Genomic DNA, 6706 nt, shown 5'->3' with positions numbered 1-6706 from the left:
GATATGAGTGGTTCCGGTTCCGGTTCCTAAAATACGGAACCGATTGAGAATGGTTCCGGTTCCGATTCTCAATTTTTCGGAACCGTTACCCGTCGGGTACCCGCCAGGACCGGTTCCGGGACCGGGTACCCGGAACCGACGGGTACCCTGAACCGGAACCGGCGGGTACCCAGTGTTTTTAATAAAAAAATAATTAATTTTTTTTAATACCAAATGTATATTATGTTACATCTTCAAAGGACGTGGTCATCTTCATTCTTCATCAACTTTCTAGTTCTACTAAACTACACTTCATAGTATGTAATCGTTAAGTTTTGAACATTTACAGTTATAGTATGTAATCGTTAAACTTTGAACATTTTCTATTAGTCTATTATAATTTATAATCGTTAAACAATATTTGTAACCATTATTCCGTATAATTTGTATTCTTATTTATTTAATTTAGTGTTTTGGCAATGTTTTATTTTTTTATTTCTAAATAACAAAATTTTAATATTTTAGGAAGCGGGTACCCGGAACCGGAACTGGTTCCCGGCGGTACCGGTTCCGGTTCCAAAAATTCAAGAACCGCTCTAACCGGTTCCGGTTCCAATATCTCAAGAACCGCCAGTTCCGGTTCCCGTTCCTGTCAAAAAGGGTAGGTACCCGCCTATGCTCACCCCTAGTCGCCTCGATATCCAGTTTCTCACTTCTTTGCACTACCTTATCCACACTCCTGCCTTGAGTTGCACCTTTACCTTCACCATCCTTAGTTGTTTCCTTGACCCTCTATTTAGTGTATGTCAAAATCTTTCCACTCCTTAAAATGATATTATTTATTTGAGCTTTTGGGTTCTATTCCGATTGCCCGAAAATTTGGCCTTGTTGCCTAGTTGAATTAGTGAGTTATTGAGCCAATCAAGCCATTTGAATTTCCATCGTCTTGTTATTTGCAACCATGGACTCTACCTGACTATTTACTTGTTGAAATGAGTTATGGAAGTGTTCATTCTTTTGGTTTTAACTAAGAATTGAGCTTTCCAAAAGAGATTTTAGATAGGTTCTTAGTGGTTGTTGTTGAAAAGGGGTGTTCGAAGCTAGAGCACGGTGTTAAAAAGACTTTTGTTGTTATTGGAACGGGGGTTGTCTATTGTTGTGTAAAAGGTGTTTGAAGTTGATACATCATGGTTGTTGAGGTTGATATTAGATTGATGACTATTGTTGATGCTGGAAAGAAAACTGGGTTGCTGATTAATTGGTTGTTGCATCTGAGGCGGAGGTAGGTAATGTGACACCTCAAAATGAGTTTTATTTTATTGGATAAAAAATATAAACATATTTGAAAATCGGATTAAAATAAATAAAAATGTCAGATTAGGGGTGAAATGTGTAAAGTTGTCAAAAGTAATAAAGCCATGGGGCTGAGTATGTTTTTATGATAGTTAAGGGGTTGTGTCAGATATTAACAAGTCCAAACCAGAAGGACCTGTTTTGTAAATATATCAGATCTGCAAATTTCAGAAACTTGAAAACGACCACTCCTTTGATGCTTCTTATTAGTTTGAATTTCAACTATTAAGACAAAAAAAAAACAGATATACGTAGCCAACACTTTTCTCTACACTTTTGCTTCAAGAAAACCGAAGTTTCATCGGGTTTCGAAAGAGAAATCGGAGGTTGAAGTTCGAGTTCAAAAAGCTCCGTTCATTGACGATTGGAGGTAAAATACTCAACCAAATTTCGAGTTCTTTATATGGTTGGCTTCATTTTTAGGTCCTCTATGAAACGATAGTAGCCTTATATCTCATATTTTAGTTTATTCGAGTTTTTCTATGATTTTCGAATGGTTTTTGGATCTGAAATTTAAATGCGAAAATGAGACTCAATACTTGATGATTTTTGTTGATTTTTATTCCTATGGTTAAGGAAAATCATTTTCTAGAGTTTTAAGAAAAAGAATCGTCGAAAATGATGAAGAAACAAGAACAAAGAGTCGTTTTCTGGTCGTCGATGCTGTTGAGACACCGTAGCCTGATTCTGGCCATCTGGGCCATTTTTGGGATTTACTTTTATTCTAGGTTGTATTGTCTACTGGACTTAGATTTAATACATGTAATATCAGTCCATGTAATATTTTGGGTTTATTTGGATAATTAATTTGACCACGTCAAATCTAATTGATTAGTATACGATTTCATTTTATTATATTGTATAAGTTATATTGTTTAATTAATTTAATTTAAAAAAAAAGAAAATTTAATATGTTATTTAATTAACATATTAATTTATTTTAGAGAATTAATAGTGATTAATTAATCTTTTCCTAAGTGGTTTATTAAATTGATTAGTAATTTAATAAATGTTCTTTTAGTTCTCGGAAATTGATTTTATCAGTTGTCTAAGACATCTTAATATGAAACATATGTTTCATTTAGTTGTTAAAAAGATAAATCGACGTTAAAAGTCGTTATCAAACATAGTACTGAGAGGTTTCTTAAATTATTTTGATGATTTAATATTGAGATTAAAGTGTCGTATTTTTTAGTAAAGTAATTATTGAGACGCTTTAATTTAGAGAGATGGAATTATAATATATTAAAATGTTTTTTTTGGGGCGCCATCGAGTTTTAGACTTGGGGCTTGACTATAGTTAGTCGGGAATCGGGATTGACCGAGTTGACCAAGGGATGACTTTTTTGACACGTTTGACCCACATGGATTTTAATGACGGAGTCCAATGAAATTACTTGAGGCATGTTAGGATGCTCGGATATGTAGTTTGACTTTAGGTCGGGTCGGATTGACCATATTTGACTTTTAGAAAAATTACGTCATTAATGAGATATTATGGTATGAAATGTGTAGGTACTCGGTTAAGAGCTATCAATAGTCAATCTACTCGAAATCAGATGAGTCTTCATGAGACTTACAATGAGATGCATACCTATGTATAAATTTATTTTCGAGCATTATATGATTTATATGGTAATGTGTACATATGCATGATGTTTCAGTTTACATACATGATATATTTTACATGTATGTTATTTTATGATCAGTTATCTGCTATGTGTTTATTTTGTTTTCAAATAACTATAGCATGTTATTTCATATGAAAGTTTTCTGATCAGTTTTAGTGGGTGGACTTTTGACCAGTAAGTCACATGACAAGTGGCACGACCCGTAATGAGTGTCTAGACAGGTGCAGGTCGGACAACTTAGGGAATGCCAATGACTAAATGACTCATATCCGACAGACAATTTATGAGATCTCTTTTCTTTCATTGTTGCATGTTTTTCATAAAATGAATACTATTTGGTACATAGTTTACAAGTTGATATGTATGATGTGAAATGTTCTTTACTCACGCAAACCATGAACTCACTGAGCTTTATAAGCTAACTATAGTATGCATCTGAGGGACAGAAGGTTTCAGGTCGGACAAAGAAAAAAAATGGCATACATAGAGACTTGTCTAGTCTATTTAAGTTCAATATTTAGGTGCAATCATCTATGATAGATAAATTTGTTAAGCAACCCGGTACGGGACGGGCTGACATTAAGTTATATATTTATTTTATTTAAGTATTCCATTGTAAACGGTCTAAAGCTTTAATCTAGCCATTATTTTTGGAATGCTTTTGGAGAATCTGTTTTAGATTACGTAACATTTCTCATGGTAAAATATGGGTGTTACAGGTAATGGCAGCATGAAAGATTAGGATGCTTGCTCCATTTCCACTGTAAGCATGTGCATTTGGATTATTAACTTTATATTGACCTCAAGGCTGAATATGCAGGGCATTCATTTGTTACCAAGTCATGTTATTAGCTATCGGGCATGACCTGAATTCGTGAACTTGTTCCCCACATATCTCATAAGCTAATATCGATTTCTCTTGAGGTTATTGAATCTTGCTCATCTTTATCAACTTATCATTGACTTGAGCACTCCTATCATCAATCTTGACCACTATGATTGTGAATACATTAGTCTCGGAAGACTTAGCTGCCTTCTTATGAATAATTGGCTCACGTAGGAATTGATAGTAGTTTATGGCTAAGTTTTCAATCAATTGCCTTGATAAAGGTTGGAGTGCTACTCAGGATTGTACCCCTGGTTGTCTTATCAACAAAGAATCAACTTGAAAATGACAAAAATTGTAACACCCCACATTTCCATCTCTAAGTCGAGAATGAAGGGTGTTACGAACATTTTTCTTTTATAACCATTCATATGTGAATACATAAAACATATTTAAGTAAAGCGGAAACAATTGAAATCAAACATAATCTTATTCATATAAAACCATTTCGATGGATCGCAGTTACAATACGCAATCTAAGCTTCTAATACACATATACCAAGACACGATTTAATATCAAAATCATATAATACAAACCGAACGAAAAGTCGACTAATGGTCATATGACACGATTTATTCTATGATGCATACTAACTTTTAAACAATTTGAATTGTTTAGTGATTACAAGCTCAAAATGTTAATGCATATAAAAATCAATGTACAACCTCATTCCAAATAGAAAACACATGTTAACATACTCATATAATCAAAATTTTAAAAATCCAATTTCCACGGCGGATCTCGCCCCTGTCCAGTATTATTTCGGACCCTTCATCAAGAGTCCGGGATCATTTATGTGACCCCCTGACATGGTATTACCGCCTCGATGATATATATATTTTATCAAACCTTGTTTAAACGCGAAAGATATGTTCTATCTTCTTGATAGTAAAATATCGGTGAACATATTTTAAGTTTTATTGAATTACATGAACCATAACGTAAAATCACATAGTTAACATGTATGAGGCATGTTTCTAATTTTAAAATCCAAGTAGAAACAATGGAAAACACTAAATTTTAGCATGTATCAGAGGTTAAGACAACCAAAATTTAAACATTCAATCATTGCGTTTTTAGCTATCCTCGATCTCTCTTTTAACTTCTAACATTCTCTTTTCGTCTTTAACTCTTTATCTCTACCTTGCCAAAAGATGGGGGGTGTATTTTCTATCGGAGGTTTAATAAAATCAGCCAAAAAAAAAAAAAGAATGAGGTTCCGATATATACCAAAATATTAAGGAGTTTAGAACTAGGTTAAGGGTCGTTTACCAAACTCTTATCTGGGTAAGCGCTTACCAAGTAACATTACCTCACCGGATGAATATGGTAAGGACCAAGAATCTTACCTGGTAAGAGCGAGACAAGGACCAAGAGTCTTGCCCGGTAAGTGAGGTAAACGACTCTTACCACGGTAAGCGCTTACCGAGTAAATTGTTGCATACCATGTCGTTTTTGTGGACTAAAATCTTACATGATAAATAAATAATAGTATTAAATTTTACCGGTAAACATTTACCAGATAAGTATTTGATAAACGACCCTCCTCCCATGCACCACATGCCACCATAGAATACGTGAACCTGCTACTAGCATCCCTTTGTTTTGTCTTTAGTACTTAAAAATAACTATTTTATAACCCTTTTTTTAATTATTATTCTATTATTTAACAATCCCTTTTTTTCTGTTTATTAATATTTAACATCCTTTTTCTTTTACATTATAGTTTATCTATACTATACTATAAAACATTTAACAAAAACTCTAAAAACTATTCTTTATGCATAAAGTACTGTTTCTTAATGCATATTACTTAAAATTTAAGATTACAAGTAAAAATTGTGCGTGAGTACAACTTATTAAAACTTTATTTTGAATTCGTATAACTAACTGTAGATAAACATAATCAAATACATGATAAATATCTTATTTTAAATATAAAAAGTTTAAAATATAATTATGATAATCATTGAATTCTAACAGAATCATTATCTTTATAAAAAATCATATTGTTAAACCTAAAAAATAAATTACTTCGCTATTAGACATAAATTAAATTACAACAAAAAAATAAATTAAAGAAATTGTATAAAAAATGAGAACTTTTAAATAGTTAATTTGATATTAATATTGATATATTTTTTCAAATTTTTATATCTTCAAATATATTTTTATTCAAAAGTAAAAACATTATCTTTATTAAAACTATATAAACCGTACCATATCAATAGAGACAAAAAATAAAACGAAACATTAAAGAAAAGATGTATCTCGCTGTTTTGCGCGAGTACCGTTCTAGTATTTTTAAACAGGTTGTTAACAAAATCCCCCTCTATGGTTTATGGAGCAAAGATAGACCATACATAGTTCGTCTTACGGACTTGATCCATAACATATACGAAATTATCGTAACCACCCTTGTAAGTTTATTTAAGGAACCTCATCTATATATTTAATATAACCATAGACGAAATTTTAATTCACTCATTATTCAATCGATAAATTATAAATTCCTCTTTAAACAACATGGTATTAGAACTTTAGGGTTTTTTTTTTCCTTTTGTGCATGCGTTATCTTCATTTTGAATTTAAGAACTGAAGCCTTCCTTTTCTTATCCTTTTCTTCTTCCGACTCGTTTCATTGTACCTTTTTTTGGATTTTCGATTTAGAATTCTGGTTCTCAAGCTTTTTTCTTCCTACTTTGTTCTGGCTAGTTTGGAGGTGGCTTCTATATCAACGATGCTTAAATGGTCTTAGTTTTCTGTAACGGGCAGACTTTTTTGTTATATTGACTTTCGACAGTTGAGGCAATCTTGGTTTTTTGACTGATGGAGAACTAAAATAGTAGCAACTGA

The sequence above is a fragment of the Cynara cardunculus genome, unplaced genomic scaffold (assembly GCF_001531365.2).
Source record: "Cynara cardunculus var. scolymus isolate 2C unplaced genomic scaffold, CcrdV1 Un_Scaffold_1338, whole genome shotgun sequence".
Taxonomy (NCBI): domain Eukaryota; kingdom Viridiplantae; phylum Streptophyta; class Magnoliopsida; order Asterales; family Asteraceae; genus Cynara; species Cynara cardunculus.
This window is presented reverse-complemented; position numbering follows the sequence as displayed.